A 16,935-nucleotide genomic window follows, 5' to 3' on the forward strand; every position below is an offset into this window, starting at 1 on the left:
AATGCCTTTACAATTAAGCTTTATCGGATGAGAGAAGAAAAATTTTAGAAGCAAAATTTAGGTGAAGACCCAGCAGATGAGATCAATATTTCTCTCATTTCTCTATTGCATACTGTTGGGTCTGATTTTTCTTAATATTTTAAATCATATATACTGGCCAGTAATAATGGCATCTACCCACTGGTGGTGATTATTATAGTAACTCAAACACCTTCCTCAAGACTGTTCTTTTCTTAGCATTTGTTCCCCACCTTTTATGGCCCAACTACTTTATTCTTCCTTTTATTTTCTAACACTTCATTTCACTTCTATGTGCATGACTAAACAAACTTATTACGGTCTCTGTAAAAATATATATTTTTGAAGTATAAGGTAATTAGCAGATAGTAATAGAGATTCAAATATGGATATCTTGCCCATTTGTCATGGCCTTGGCATTTTACTGAACCAAGCAGTAGTGTTTTTAAAACTCGCTACACTCAGGAGAGAGTTTTCAGGCTCTTGCTTTCATACCACACACCTGCTATAGGAAGAAACCGATCCCATCAGGACCTGTCACTTATTTTCATTTTTAACCAGGGGAAAAGTACATACAACACTTCCCCTGATAGAGCACAAACACTCCCTGAATACTTGGAAGAACAGTAAGAAATCCACAGAGTAGGAATTCACGTGCTAATTACTTATTTGTACAGAACTTCTAGACCAAAAGAAAATTAGTGACATTTTCTTATTTTAAACTAAATTATCCTCTTATAGAAAAAGTGTATATCTATATCTGGATATATCTGTGCATAGATATACATACATTTGTATAAACACACACATATGTATATACACAAGATTGATGAAGGAATTTGGGAAAAGCATACTTTTTCAAAGTAAGGTGAGACTTGTCATCTATTCCTATCACAAATATGCCAGCAGAGGAAGGGCAAAAAGCCAAGTTATTCAAAAGATGACTATAGTACAAATATGGGCACACTTGATTTTAGAAAAGTATCTATTTCTGTTGGGCCTTTTAACTAATGGCATAAACTTGTTTTCTGTTTTTTTTTTTCCTTCCTGTTTAAAATAGATGAATCAGTACACTTCTTTATGTAACCTCTACATTCACCTTCTATAACCTTTTTCAGTGAGTCATTAGAAGGACTCGCAATAGAATCCTTAGTTATTGAAGGTTACGAGAAAATAAACCTTCCTGCTTTAACATGGTTCAGTGTTCTTTATACATGAGTTGACTCTGGGATGTTTTCCAAATCTTGCATGTAAAATGTTCTCTTTCAATTTTCTATTAATAAAAGTAGTTTTCTTACACCATTCCTTCTTTGTATTGGTATGACAATGCTTTTTTATGTAAATTGACTATTTTCAGAACACTTAATATGATTCTGCTCTTATTTGAAACTTATTTCAAGGAGAATGTTATATAATAATGATCTATAATGTGCAAGGTATAACTGCAGATATATGTCCAGCAGTATAGAACTCTAGTATGAGTTCTGTTAAAATCAGAGCTGCATTATGACACCCAGAAGTCAGTTATGATGGAGCTACACAGGTCTTCACTAATTCTATTATATATTAAGCTGTCTGAATCCTGCTGCACTAATGTGGAGAATAAAAAATAAGTTGATAGAAGCCCAATTTAAATTCAACAACTAATAAAGATAGGATACAATTTTAGTACTGAAAATATTTGCAAATGTGATATGTGAAAAGTCTACTACTCTGCAACTCATTTACATAAAAGTGAGTGATATGTTAGGAGTTTAAGCCACGAGTTTGGCAACTTTTGTGGCAGATAACTTAGGTGAAATTGATGATGTTTTCATTTTCTTATTGTGTAAAAACTGGTAGCTTAGTTCTTTAAAAGTAAAAATGGTAATACCAACTTGACTACTTTAGAAAAAAATAATGTTTATTAAAAATATAAGTAAATAGCAAATTGAGTTAAGGAATTTTCTAAGACTTTAGTTAAAATTCATATCTCCAATCTAGTAAGTGTGAAACAGTATACAAATATTTCTTTGACACAAGTATTTTTGTTGATTTTCTAATTGAAAATTCATCAATAAGAAATACTAAATATTGCTGATTTTATTTTTGATCACAAAATTATGTTATATTTACATAATACATTATTCACATATCCACAAATAGACATAACACACACACACAGAAAAATAAATCCAAAGTTTATAAGCATGTATACAGCAGAAATTTTTATTGCTTATGTTCAATCAATAGATAAGTCAATTGACTGAGGTTTCCCAGTTACTGGGGAAAGTATAATAACTAATCATAGAATAGTGAACAATTTTTTAGTTTTTATATTTCTACTGATTAACTTGCTTTTTTCTAAAAAAAAAGTTTATTCCACTTGTGTTTAATATTCTTAACTGAAATTTATTTTATATGTGTGTAATTATATAAACTGAACTGAGCATTATATAAATACTTAAATATAATACTAAAGTAGAGTTCAATTTTTATGGAAATAGTCACATTTTTCCCAGTGGGACTTTTGCTTCCTTTTGAAAATAAAGTTAGATCTATCTCTCACTCTCCACAGGGAAAGATAGACTGATCTTCAGTAGCTTCATATAAGATCAGAGTCTCCTAAATTTGAACTCCCCTCCATCTCATGTCTTAACCAAAAGTAACCTGTGGTCATCACAGCTTACTTTTGGTTAAGGTTTTTGAACATTCTATTTCTATTGATGTAGCACAGGTTGGCTTCCTATTGTGTCTCATAATCCTAATTAATTGGATTTAAATTAGATATATGTATCTGACTGTCTAATAATAGTTCTGTAATTCATGATATTTTTCATATCTGTGTTTGTATCTTCACAAATACTTTATTTTCTAATTATTCTAATTTACATAAAATCAAACATTCATTCTTATTTCCTTTTCAAAAATTGAAAACAGGCATAAAGAAAATTACCTAGCTTCCTAATTCTACTCCCAGGTTTAAGTGGAAAGGAGTCAGTAACATGCTATGCAATTGTGCAGCACATCATATGTGTGCATGTGCCTGTTGTATATACTGTAAACTCACTAATTTGCTATCATCATGAACCTGAGTATCAGTGTGTGTAACAGACATATTGGGATAAATATTTAAAAGTGTTTTATAAAGGTAAAGTAAATTTCATTGAATGGAATTAAAAAAAAAAACTCCACCTTTGTCTTTGTAAAATGATATTCCTTTCCTCAGAGATTTTAGAACCCTTGCCGTTTAATGGAGAATGGGAGGTTTCTCTGTTTCTCTCTTGAATAATTTTGTTTATTCTAAAGAACTTTTTACTTCCTTACTTCTGAAAGAAGCACTTCTTTTGGGGCTTTTGATGATTTTCTTAGTTTGTATGCATTTAAAATGTCTTTCTTTATTGAAGTTCCTTCTTTATTCTCTTATTTATTCTACCTCTAGAAATCTAAATAATCTGTTAGATATTTTTTTTCTTTCACAAGTTTACTCTTTTACTTCTATGATTTCTGTTGAAAAGTCAGCTATCTTATTAATTCACCTTTGCATTCAATGTTCACCCCTAACAGCTTTTAAAAGATATTCTCTATGCCTTTGGAATTAAAATAGTTTGACAAGTGCTTTGGGAAGTATGTTTATATGTGCCTGATTATGTGTTTGGTTTGCTTTGTAGGGTTAGCTGAGACTCTTGATTCTGTGATTTGATGTCTTTCATTACTAGGAAAATTTTTGATAAACATTTTGTTAAATTCTGTTTCTACTATTTATTTCTCCTTACCTGTTGTGAGAAGCATTTACATATTTTACATTATTACAACTTTGTAGGGTTTCCTCCTTACTCTCTGATCCTAATTATACCTGTTAGTCCTATTGATATGGCCCTTAAATGTATCTGGTGGGTTTTGTTTTCTATTTTTTGTTTGTTTGTTTCAATTCAGATATGTTCCATGGATCTGTCACTGAGTTTAGTAATTCTCTTTCTCTTTTGTCCAGTGTACTGTAAACACAACTCCAGATAGTTTATATTCAGTTATCACATAATCATGAGACTGAATAGATTAGAACTCTCTGTTAAAACTATTGAAATTTTCCATGTTATTTATACTTTTCTTCATTTTTTAAGGTTACTTTGAGATACTTTACGTAAACTTCAATATCTGAATCATCATTTATACATCTGATTCTATATTTGCATTTTTCTTCATTACCATTCATACTTTTCTACCACTTTGCACACAGTGTATGCTAGAAATTTTGTATAGAACAACAGATGATCTAGATGACACTCCCAAAAGATACAATTCCAGTTTTACTCTATTAAAAAGGAAAAATGAGCCTGGTCTATCAAGAGATGATGACTCATTCTATCTTGTCTACCCTGCGATAATACCCCCAGACTTCAGACTAGCTCCTGCTAGAGCTATGACTCTTCACACAGGACAGACTGTGGGAGCATTAGTTCTGTATTGAAAAGATTTTGAGGTTTATGTACAGGGTTCTCAATCCAAAGAGCTTCAAAGATTGCACATTTCTTGAAGACTATCACATCTTTAATGCAGACTCACTCTCTCCACTAGGACTTTATGTACCATTAACTTTGAGGCTGCAGATGCTTTCATATCACCATTTAAAACCTTGTGTCATAGTTCCCAGCACCTCCAGTGTATTTAGCAAATATCTCATATTCTAAAAATGTCCACATTTTCCTCTTTTTCACATCAGAGTTCCACAGCCTGATCTGAACATGATCCTTAGAACTGGAATTACACATTGCAAACAAAGCAGCCAGTAACCCTCAACTCACCATGAGCAGACACACCCTCTGTACAATTTTATTTTAGCACATTTTTGCTGTTTCACACCTCTTTGTTGTCTTCAGAATTTTTTTTTTTTTTTTCGATTTAACTGACTGGTTCTAGCTATTGCAGTGCAGCATTGCCCTTCCATAGTCTAGTGGATGCAACCTATATCCCCATACATTCTAGTGAGAAATTGAAAAGTATGTTTGAAAACACCCAGTTTATAATTCCTGCTTAAGTCCTCAGTCCCTACTATTTTCTTCAGTTCTTCTGGTGTGTCTTGCTACAGATTTCACTTTTATGACATTCCACAACCAAGTAAACCTCTCTTTAAGTCCGAAAATAATTATTACTAATCGAAGTGTTTTTTTTTTTTTTTTTTTTTTGAGACAGAGTCTCGCTTTGTCGCCCAGACTGGAGTGCAGTGGCCGGATCTCAGCTCACTGCAAGCTCCGCCTCCCGGGTTCACGCCATTCTCCTGCCTCAGCCTCCCGAGTAGCTGGGACAACAGACGCCCGCCACCTCGCCCAGCTAGGTTTTTTTTTTTTTTTTGGTAGAGACGGGGTTTCACCGTGTTAGCCAGGATGGTCTCGATCTCCTGACCTTGTGATCCACCCGTCTCGGCCTCCCAAAGTGCTGGGATTACAGGCTTGAGCCACCGCGCCCGGCCAATCGAAGTTTTGATAACAGGGCAAAATAATGTTTGTTCCTAGTCAAAGTTTAATGACAATATTGGCTTTACTGCCACTGAGGCGCTGAGATCCCACAAAGCCCTGTAAAGATCTTATTCTGAAATTTCAGAGATCAGTTTCATCAGCTTTCAGAATGAACCATAGACACTGGTGCCCTGTGAAATCACTTGGGTCGATATGTAATTGAAATGTAAACACCCTCATCTAGTAAGGAGCTTTGTGTCAAGCTCATGGAGGGCTTTATAAACATTGTAGCTCTCACTGCAGTGCTGAATAAATGTAGATACTGCCCTGTAAAACAGTTCCCACTTCTCAGGATTAGGGTATCCTCTATACAAGGCAACTCTTTAGGACCTTTTACTTTTTTTTTTTTTTTTTTTTTTTGAGACGCTGTGCCGCCCAGGCTGGAGTGCAGTGGGCAGTGGTGCAATCTCGGCTGACTGCAACCTCCGCCTCCTGGGTTCAAGCGATTCTCTTGCCTCAGCATCCTGAGTAGCTAGTACTACAGGTGTGCGCCACCACGCCCAGCTAATTTTTTGTGTTTTTAGTAGAGAAGGGGTTTCACCATGGGCTAGGCAGGTATTGGACTTGTGACCTCAAACAATCAGCCTGCGTTGGCCTCCCTCAGTGCTGGGATTACAGGCGTGAGCCACCGCGCCGGGCCAAGTAGGACCGTTTTTATCAGGGATTTTCCACAGTTGTCCTGATGACTTTTTTTTTTCTCCTTTCTATTTATTTTATACCTGGTAAGATAAGAGTTCTCCTCCTCTTTTCTTTTCTCCCTCTAATCTTTATATTTGTCATTTCTTCTATCTCTTATTCTCGGAGGGAGGTGGTTAAGAAAACAAATTCTTCCCTTTGTTTGGAGAGACGTTGAGAAAACAAATTCTCCCCGTCCTTTGCAAAGAGTTTGTTTCATTATTTCTACATTCGTCTCAACTGTGGAATCACTCTCAGCAAATATTTGGACTTAGTTGCCATTTACCACTCCATAGCTGCACCCTTAGAGAAGTACGTAGAGATATTTAAATTTCAGAAAAATATTATTTCCTTAATTTTTGAATTTGTGTTATTTCAGTGTCAAGTAATTCATTCAATTTCAAAGGTGGTGTAAATATTAATTTCTGCTTTATTCTGTATATTTATGGGCTATCGATAAGTCTCTCATACTTTCTCTTTTTGTTGTTTCTTCATTTCTTTCAATTAGGCCTGTATAGTGTCTAATAATAATTCATTTGTCATGAATTAGATGCATATTTTATTCTCTGTTCACTGTCTGATAGATCCAAACCCTTCCTATCTTCCTTCGATTTTAGAGAAGAATAGTTTATCTAAAACCTTCGTCCAGGTTATCTCTTACAGGTTTTTTTTTTTTTTTGAATAATATGAACTCAATGAGCTGTAGCCTATCTAAAAATTAATTTACTTTTCAAGTAACTCTTACCCTTTTCCAACTGCTCATTAAGGTACATTGACTAAAATTGTTATCAGCCAAAATTTTAGCTTCAACATGCCTTACATTAATTATTATTTTTCTTTGCTGTCTTTTAATTTGTTACTCTATCTGTGTATTTTGCCATAAAATGCTGGCACTATGACACTCACAGACCTCTCCTCTCATGAAAATGGCCGTACTTGTATCCTTACCTACAATACACGTCCTCTATTGGAAGTTTAATGAAGTACTGTCAATAATATTTTAAATTAAACAGCCTAAACTTTCCTTGCAAACATATCCAAAACTTACATAAGAAGCCATTGTACATAATAAGACGAATAATGGTAACTTTTGCATTACTATTTGTTTGATACCAGATGATATTCCGTGTAGTATCTCATTACTTCTAAACCACAACCATAGGAAGCAGACACATGATTATTATCATTTTACAGAAGAGGAAGGTAAAGCCCAGATACATTAAATAACATACTTAAGTTCCAAAGCTAATCTATAGGAAACTAAATTTCTACCTGAGTACTTAGACTCCAAAAGCTTTTCTCTTATACTCTACTAAAAGTGATTTCTACTGCATCTCATTTGATATTCTCGGTCAGCGAATGGAAAAAAGACTGATGGGTCTGAGGTAATGGCAATGTGCTTACTTAAGCTTAATGAAGTTAAGATTCCACTTGCTGTCGTGGACTCCTTAATGGTGAAATCAATACATTCCTGGTTTTCCGTGGGCGGCTATTGACATAGTGAATCTATTTTAGCCATTCTGTTAAATAGAAAACACACAAGTAGTACCCTTTAACCTAGTACATCATTACCATCCTATGTAGAATAAAGACATTCATTTTTCCAAGGACGAGAACAAGAAAAAAAAAATGTTTATCATATTATAGCTTTCTTATAAGAAATCTCTCTGTGGAAAAAAAAAAGTCTAATTCTCCTGTACCATGGACTCTGGTTAGTAGTTTTGGAAAGAAAACTGTGTGTGTGTTCATGTATATGAATAATAATTGGTTGACAGAATAACAAGAAAATGAAGGATATTACTGTTTTTAATATATGTTTATTATGTAATATGAGAAATTCAGTTTACTATGACTGGCTCAATACTTATCAGAATGACAATCACAATAATAGGTATCAAAAAGATAATGTTTAAAACTATAATGACTTGTTAACTTTAATATATGTTGTGAAAAAAATTGATTTCAATCCCATGCTAAAAATTTTCTCAGCAGGATACCATTGTCAATTTGATGTTTGAGGAGGAAATGCTGAACAATGAGTCTTAAAAGCCTTCCCACCTTCAAAGGTGGAGAGTAAAGAATGTCCAAAAACCAAGGCTGTATTTCAGAAAGAAAAATATATAATAAAAAAAAATACTGAGTGTGATAGCACTAAACACTATGTAGCTGTGTAATGTGTAAAACTGCAGAAGTATTTCCAAGGGTCACATTAGAGTGATACCATAAAATACATAAAATGAGCTTGAAAACATATTGTTGGAAAACTTGTGTTTCTCAAGAAAGCATCCAGGAGGCCAGACTTTTCTTGGTAACATATAGATCACAGTGAAAGCAGTCAGAATTTTCTGACTTTTCTTATTTATAGATATAAAATTGACTGTCATCCAAATGGCAGTAGGTAAATGGAAACATTCTTCCCTAAAGTGAAAAAAAGTCTTTATTCTGCAGAAAACTCCTGCTTATACAATTACTGCTTAAGAACTAAAAAATGCCCACTATATATGTGCTATTTGGGAACTCATATTATGTCATACTTTTACACCTGTAGTGCTAATTTAATTGCTTATTTTATTCACATAATATTTACAAAAGTGTTTCTATTCCTTACCAAGAATGATTGCTAACACTTACTGGAAGTTTCGAGGTGTCCTTCAACACAAATCCACATCAAATACTCCACAAGTTGACCTACAGATTTTATACAATCCTCATCAAATTACTAGGTGTCTTGCTTGAAGAAAATGGCAAAGTGATCCCAAAATTTATATAAATATAGAAAGGATCAAGAATAGTCAAGACACTTTTTACAAAGAAGAATAAATTTGGGTGACTTGGCCTTCTCAAATTCAAAATTTTCACACAACTACAATAATTGAAACAGTATAGTACTGGCTTGAGGATAGTCAAATATATCAATGAAATGTAATTTAAAATCTAAAAATAAACTCTTAAATGTGTGGTCAATCGATTTTCAAAGAAGGGTTAATTCAATTCAATTAGGAAATCAGTTGATAACAAATATTTCTGAGATTATCGGATAGCCATATGCAAAATAAAGACAAAATTGTGCCAAAAATAATATGCAAAATTCACTTCATATGATTCAGAGATCTAAATGAAAGAAAAACTACTATTAGAAACTTAGAAGAAAATGTGACTAAATCTTTGTAGCCTTGGGTTAGAAAAATTATTCTTGAATATGACACCAAAATTATAAAGTGATCAAATTATAATTAATTCTACTTCATTAAAGTTAAACAAATATTTGAACTTCAAAGCCCAGTATCAAGAAAATTAAAGGACAACCAAAAAAAGAGAGAAAATATTTTTAAATTATGTATTTGATAAAGAACTTTTGTGTAGAATATGTAAACTACACTTACAATTCAATAATAAATATGTAAACAGGCACATTTAAAATGGGCAGAAAATTTGAATATTTTCCCAAAATAATATAAAAATGAGCAGAAAGCACTTAAGAAAATACACAACATTAACCATTAAAAAAATGCAAAACAAAACCACAATGAGATAGCATTTCACACCTAGTGTGAATGGGATGGCTGTAATAAAAAAGACAGATAATAATTACATTGATAATGATGTAAAACATTAGAATCCTGTTATGCTGTTGGTAGAAAATGTCAAATGATATAGCTGTTATTGAAAATCGCTTGGCAGGTCCTTAAAAAAAGTTACACAAACTGGGTGCAGGGGCTCATGTCTATAATCCCAGCACTTTGGAAAGTGGAAGCGGGAGGATTGCTTGAGTCCAGGAGTTTAAGACCAACCTTTGCAACATGGTGAAACCCTGTCTCTACAAAAAATAGCCGGGTGTGGTGGTGTGTGCCTGTAGTATCAACTACTCAGGAGGCTGAGGTGGGAGGATGGCATGAACTCAGGGAGGTGGAGGTTGCAACGAGCTGAGATCACACCATTGCATTCCAGCCTGGGCGATAGAGCCAGACCTTGTCTCCCAAGCAAACAAACAAAAAAGTTAAACATGGAATTATTATATAACCTAGAAGTTCCACACCTAGTTACATATCAAGAGAAATGAAAATATATGTACACATAAAAATGTGTACATGGAAGTTTATAGCCACATTATTCGTAATGATAAAAAATGGAAGCTGTGCAAATGCCCATCATCTGAAAACAGGATAATTAATATTCAGTGTATTCATAAAATGGAATATAATCAGAAATAAAAGGAGGTGAAATACTAACACATGCCCAAACACGATGGCCCTTAACAACATAATACCAAGAGAAATGTGAAAGAAGCCAGTCACAAAGGCCAAAAATTATACTTATCTATTTTTATATTATATGTCCATAATTGAAACATCTATAGAGAAAAAATAATAATAAATTTGTAGTTGCCTAGGGATATGCGGGTTTGAGGGAAATTGGAACAATTAATATCCATAACCTTTTCATTATAATGGGAATGTTTTAAAAGTGATTATATTAATGGCTCCATAACTTTTTGAACATACTAAAAAATGTTAAATTGCACACATTAAATGGGTAATTGTCATAGTAAGTGAGTTATATCTCAAAAAAGCTGTGTAAAAAATAAAACACCTAATTGGAAATGTAATTACACAACAGATTATAATATAATGTATTTTATCACCATTATATGCATAACTACTTTTTATTTTGTCTCAAAAACTGTTTTCTGGACCATAGTTTCAAGCTTCTAAGGGTAACAATGAAACATTATAGTACTCATTATTATATAATACTAAGTACATTACTTACACTATGATGTGCTATCACAATTTTCATTTTACTTAATGTCATGTCAATATTTCACTTCACTTTATCTTTCTCATGATTTTTGCATTACTATTATTATTATTTATGTATGTATGTATTTATTTATTTTTGAGATGGAGTCTCGCTCTGTCGCCCAGGCTGGAGTGCAGTGGCGCAGACTCGGCTCACTGCAAGATCCGCCTCCCGGGTTCACCCCATTCTCCTGCCTCAGCCTCCGGGGGCAGTTGGGACTACGCGCACCCGCCACCATGACCAGCTAATTTTTTGTAGTTTTTAGTAGACACGGGGTTTCACCATGTTAGCCAGGAAGGTCTCAATCTCCTGACCTCGTGATCCGCCTGCCTCGGCCTCACAAAATGCTGGGATTACAGGCGTGAGCCACCGCGCCCAGCCGATTTTTGCATTATTTTAAGTGAGATGATATGCATGGTATGAGTCTGAGTATCATAACATATTCTACATTCTAAGCAGTGATCATTGTAGGAGCTCAGCCCTATATATTATGAGCCGTTGAATGGTGTACCTAAAGCCACTTCAGGTGTGTCAGAACCTAGAGGAACTGTTTACTCATGGTTACAGTTTATTACAATTGAATGGATACAGATTAAAGACAGCCAAGGCCAAAAAAGCATGGAGACAGGTTCAGGAAATGTTCACAGGTAAACCAAGAAGTAGAGGATAATTCGAATCCCTATGGTTCAATGCTTTCATATCTAGAGAAATAATAAAAATAAAGGTAGGAGTGGAGGAAAAAAAGTATCTCTATGGTTTAATGTTTTCCTATCTAAAAAAAAAATAAAGAAAGGAAAGTAGATTGTACATATACAAATACTGATTTTTTTCACCTTTTGGTGGTAGTTGTTCAGTGGATAATGTGTATCTGCGTAAACTGGCAGAAGGGAAAAGCATGGAAAACTTTCTTGACTCCCTGTCTCCACCCAACTCAAAGCAAATCAAATCAATCATCAATCCTGCCAATACTCTCATCTTTGTATTTAAATAGACTCTCCTATTTTGTACTTTTTCACTTTCCCCTTATTATAATCATATTTAAGCTCCCAGCATCAAGAATCTGATTTCCTGCTAGTGTCTTCTCGGGCAGATATATAGAACTATTTTGAGTAACTTTATTTTATCAAAGCAAATGATGACAAACATTTATAAATATAAAATTAATTCAAATAATAATAATAAAAAAAGCTAACCACCATGTCCTCAGAGAGGACAGGCACCAGTGTAACAGAAGGATCCAGAGACCATCTCTCTAGACGTCTAGCTATAAAGCAATACTTCATTGGCAAAATGGAATGTAAATTTTATTTTAAAATAAATAATGCATAAAGGAATAGATGAATGAATATATATACACATACATATATGGAATAAATGGACAAATTAATAGATATGAAAATGGTGTACAGAAGTTACTGAATTCCCATTGTAGCTGTCCATATACAGGAGAGTTTAGTCTGGGTCTCATTTTCCTAAAATATGAGATAATACATATTATTGGTATTTTGAGCACCATTTCAGTTATAAGCGAATTCCCTGACCAAAGCAGTGGTAATTGAATGAAAGCAATTTATAAACTTAAGCATTTATTCTTGTTTTTCTGAGTAAAAAAAATCAAATCCTGAAATATTTATGAGACTAAAACAAACACAATAATCCAACATCTATAATAAACTATGACATGGATCTTTTTATTTATAAAAACAGATGATAATTTTAGACAAATTAGCTACTATTTAGGCAGAATATTTTAAAAATCTGATAATGTTTTACAACTCTTTTTTCACCTTAATTTGGTTTCAGTACCTTTAAGCTATTTGCATTTTCCAGATGTTTAAGGAAGCAAAGCAGCTGGAAGTGGTAAATAAATGCTTCTTAAATTTAAGTAGACCTTAAATAGAGACTTGTTGTAGTATAATTTTAGTTAAATAAATACTTAACAGATTACTTTTTTCTAATCTAAATGGAAAACCAACATCAAATACATATAGAAGCCATGCAATTTTTCATGACTTTTTCAAACTACAAAATAAAAGTTCAAAATTATGATATGACATTTGATTAATTTTTGCATTATTTTACTTTATGATAACTTTTGCTATTGCATGCCAACTGAAGTTGTTTTTCAGGCCAATTAGATTATATCATGTTTTTATTTGTAGGCTTTTGAGAAAGATTATTATAAAATTATTTTGTGTAAACTAAAAATAAATCATATTAGATTTAAATTTCCACTTTTCCTAATTGAGTCTAAAGCATATGATTGACACATAATACTAAATGTGGTATAGTTTCTTAGAATCGTCAAGAACAATGATTTCCTGGAATTAGAATCAGATATATTGATTGTACTGATGCTCAAGAGAAGTGCTGATCAGACATCAATAATTCATACAACTATGGCTGATGGCATATTGTCAGCAAAGAACAGAGCTAGTTAGACATCATCCATACTGTTAGAGCAGTAAATATTATTGTTTTATCTCAGAGCATGCTCTCATCCCCTTCTGTTCTTATGCCCTACACCTACTAATGCAAACATTTGTGTGTGCCATTTCAATCAGGAGTAACATTAATCTTTGTTTCATATTCAAAAATATGATTGTCTTTCATATTCACAGATGACAGCTTTGAGGGTTTTACTCCAAAATGATGTGAATGAAGGAATCAATGCTTTGCTTTTTTTCCTGCAATGATTATTTCAATAATTAATTGTTTTCTGGTTTTTTACAAGATTTGAACTGAATTATTTCAGGTTGACAAAAAACACAGATCTATGATTATCCAGAATTTATTGTTGATAAAATTTTTATGCAGTATTTTTGTATTTGTTTTTCTTTATTATCAATCAGAAACCTTAATTGTTAACTGAATTGTCTCTATGTACAATGTGATTATTCTATAAGTATGCTAATACATTTTTTAAATACATAAACCAAAAGAGTGTTCATTCGCTAAGAATTTGTTTTCAAGTTACATAGAATAAACTTATTTCTCAAAACATTTTGGCTTTTTATCTGGTCAACTTTATATAATAGTTTAAGATTCTCATTTGGAATGGAAAAATTATCTTTCAGGCCAATCATGATTTCCCAACGTGAGCCATGAAAAAATATTTCTTATTAAGTAAAACACCTTAAGTAAATACATTTTGTGTCCCTTTCAAATTTAATTCACTTTTTGTTAACATGTCTATTTTTAATTTTAAAGAGTGTTAAGATTATCTTTAGAAAAATTTTAGGTTCACACTAAAATTTGGAAGAAAGTATAGAGAAAACTCTATACTTTCCTCTAGCTCACATACCTCCTGCTCCCATGCATAAACAGCTTCCGCCACTGTCAGCAAACCCCATTAAAGTGTTATAATTGTTACAATGACTAAGCTTACATTGACACATCCTGATTACCTATAGTCATAGTTTATGGTTCACTCTTGGTGTGCATTCTATAGGTTTGGACAAATGTATAATGATATGATCCCACATTATATACCAAACAGACTATTTTTACTGCCCTGAAAATCTTCTGTGCTCTGCCTATTCATGCCTTCCTCCACTCTAACCAGTGAACACCGCTAATCTTTTTACTGTCTCCATAGCTTTGCCATTTCAAAATGCTAGATAGTTGGAAACATAAATTATGTAGCCTTTTCAGATTGGCTTCTTTCACTTAGCAATATCATTTAAGGTTTCTCCATTTGTTTTCATTGCTTGATAAGTCATTTCTTTTGGGGAGGAAATAATATTCTATTGTCTCAAGATATCCCAGTTTGTCCATTCACCTCTTGAAAGACATATTGGTCATTTCCGCATTTTGGCAATCATGAATAAAGCTACTATAAACATCTGTATGTTGGTTTTTGTGTGAACATACATTTTAAATTATTTTGAGTAAAAAGTTAAAACCATGATTGCTGCATCATATGAAAAGAATGTGTTTACTTTTGTAAGAAACTCCCAAATTGTCTTCCAATGTGGCTGTGCTAGTTTACATTTCTACCAGCAATAAAAATCCCTGTTATTTTGTATTCTTTTCATCATTTGTTGCTGTCAGTGTTACAGATTGTAGTCATTTTAATGGTTGTATAGTCCTATCTCATTGTTGTTTTAATTTGCATTTTTCTTTTTTTTATTTTTATTTTTTATTATTATTATTTTTTTATTATACTTTAAGTTCTAGGGTACATGTGCATAACGTGCAGGTTTGTTACATATGTATACTTGTGCCATGTTGCTGTGCTGCACCCATCAACTCGTCATTTACATCAGGTATAACTCCCAATGCAATCCCTCCCACCTCCACCCTCCCCATGATAGGCCCCGGTGTGTGATGTTCCCCTTCCCGAGTCCAAGTGATCTCATTGTTCAGTTCCCACCTATGAGTGAGAACATGCGGTGTTTGGTTTTCTGTTCTTGTGATAGTTTGCTAAGAATGATGGTTTCCAGCTGCATCCATGTCCCTACAAAGGAAACGAACTCATCCTTTTTTATGGCTGCATAGTATTCCATGGTGTATATGTGCCACATTTTCCTAAAAGTGGGCGAAGGATCTGAACAGACATTTCTCAAAAGAAGACATTCATATAGCCAACAGACACATGAAAAAATGCTCATCATCACTGGCCATCAGAGAAATGCAAATCAAAACCACAATGAGATACCATCTCACACCAGTTAGAATGGCAATCATTAAAAAGTCAGGAAACAACAGGTGCTGGAGAGGATGTGGAGAAATAGGAACACTTTTACACTGTTGGTGGGATTGTAAACTAGTTCAACCATTATGGAAAACAGTATGGCGATTCCTCAAGGATCTAGAACTAGATGTACCATATGACCCAGCCATCTCATTACTGGGTATATACCCAAAGGATTATAAATCATGCTGCTATAAAGACACATGCACATGTATGTTTATTGCGGCACTATTCACAATAGCAAAGACTTGGAATCAACCCAAATGTCCATCAGTGACAGAATGGATTAATTTGCATTTTTTTCTGCTAACATATGCTATGGAGCATCTTTTCGTATGCTTAGTTTCCATCTGCATAGCTTCTTTAATTTTTTTATTAATTTATTAATAACATTCATAATTTTTTCCCATAGGATTCATCAGATTTATTCTGGTAGTGACTGAGTTCATGTAAGTCACCAGCAATTTGGGCAGGTTTTGTATTATTGTTAATTTTGTGAAAGTTACATAAAAAATGAAACTGCACAGTGAGATTATGATGAAAAAAACAAACATTACCACTTCTCCTTTTCCCTCATACACACCATTTCTCACATTAACTCTCATCATATAAAAAAATATTTTTGGACCTTTGAGGGTTATTATTACATTTTCAGAAAATATTTTTCCTGTTTCCTTTTAATCAGTTGTTTTTAAGTGCTGTTTGTTATCTTCGTGTAGTTTTAAAAATGTACATAACATTCTTTCTGGAATCTGTGACTTTTGATACCATCTCTTAATTTTCCACTGTTATGATTAAAAAAAAACTTGCACTCTATATCAACAAAAAAGCTTCACCTTATGTCCATATTTCTTATTCTGATTCCCACTGTGATCACCTCTGTCTTTATTCTATGTTGACAAAACCATGCTTCTACTTTATGACTAAACTTTTCTTTATTCATATGCTGACTTTAGTTTAGAATTCAGATAAAGTGTTTACATTGTTTAGCTATATAAATATAATTTAATATTGAGCTAATTGTCTGTTACGATTAGATTCCTCTCTATTCAATATGCTAGACCTACTGAAATGTATAAAATAATGTTCCTTAAATTAAGGTAAAACTGAGTCTGCTTTTGTACATACAGTGATTTCTCTAACTATACCGCCCTTAGTTTGCTTTATGTTTGGCAAGTGCTATTTTTGTAATGTAGTTTTGATTTGTTTCTTAGCATTTCTATTTCTCTTATTTCCTACTTGGGTCAACAAACT

At 33.1% G+C, this 16,935-nt stretch overlaps 1 protein-coding gene across 6 annotated transcripts in view; it reads right to left on the reverse strand.

The window, feature by feature from the left end:
* LOC139358594 (BTB/POZ domain-containing protein KCTD5-like) overlaps positions 1–16,935 on the reverse strand; it is a 141,733-nt gene that overhangs the window by 38,749 nt on the left and 86,049 nt on the right. Inside the window, exon 1 of one of the 6 annotated variants that reach the window (XM_071079817.1) lies at positions 7,590–7,705. The exons of the other annotated variants lie outside the window; for them this stretch is intronic. The gene's annotated coding sequence lies outside the window, so the exon portion shown is untranslated. Of the gene's footprint in view, positions 1–7,589; positions 7,706–16,935 lie in introns of those variants that run through there. 6 annotated transcript variants of the gene reach the window in all.

Source organism: Macaca nemestrina, chromosome 15, assembly GCF_043159975.1.
Source record: "Macaca nemestrina isolate mMacNem1 chromosome 15, mMacNem.hap1, whole genome shotgun sequence".
Taxonomy (NCBI): domain Eukaryota; kingdom Metazoa; phylum Chordata; class Mammalia; order Primates; family Cercopithecidae; genus Macaca; species Macaca nemestrina.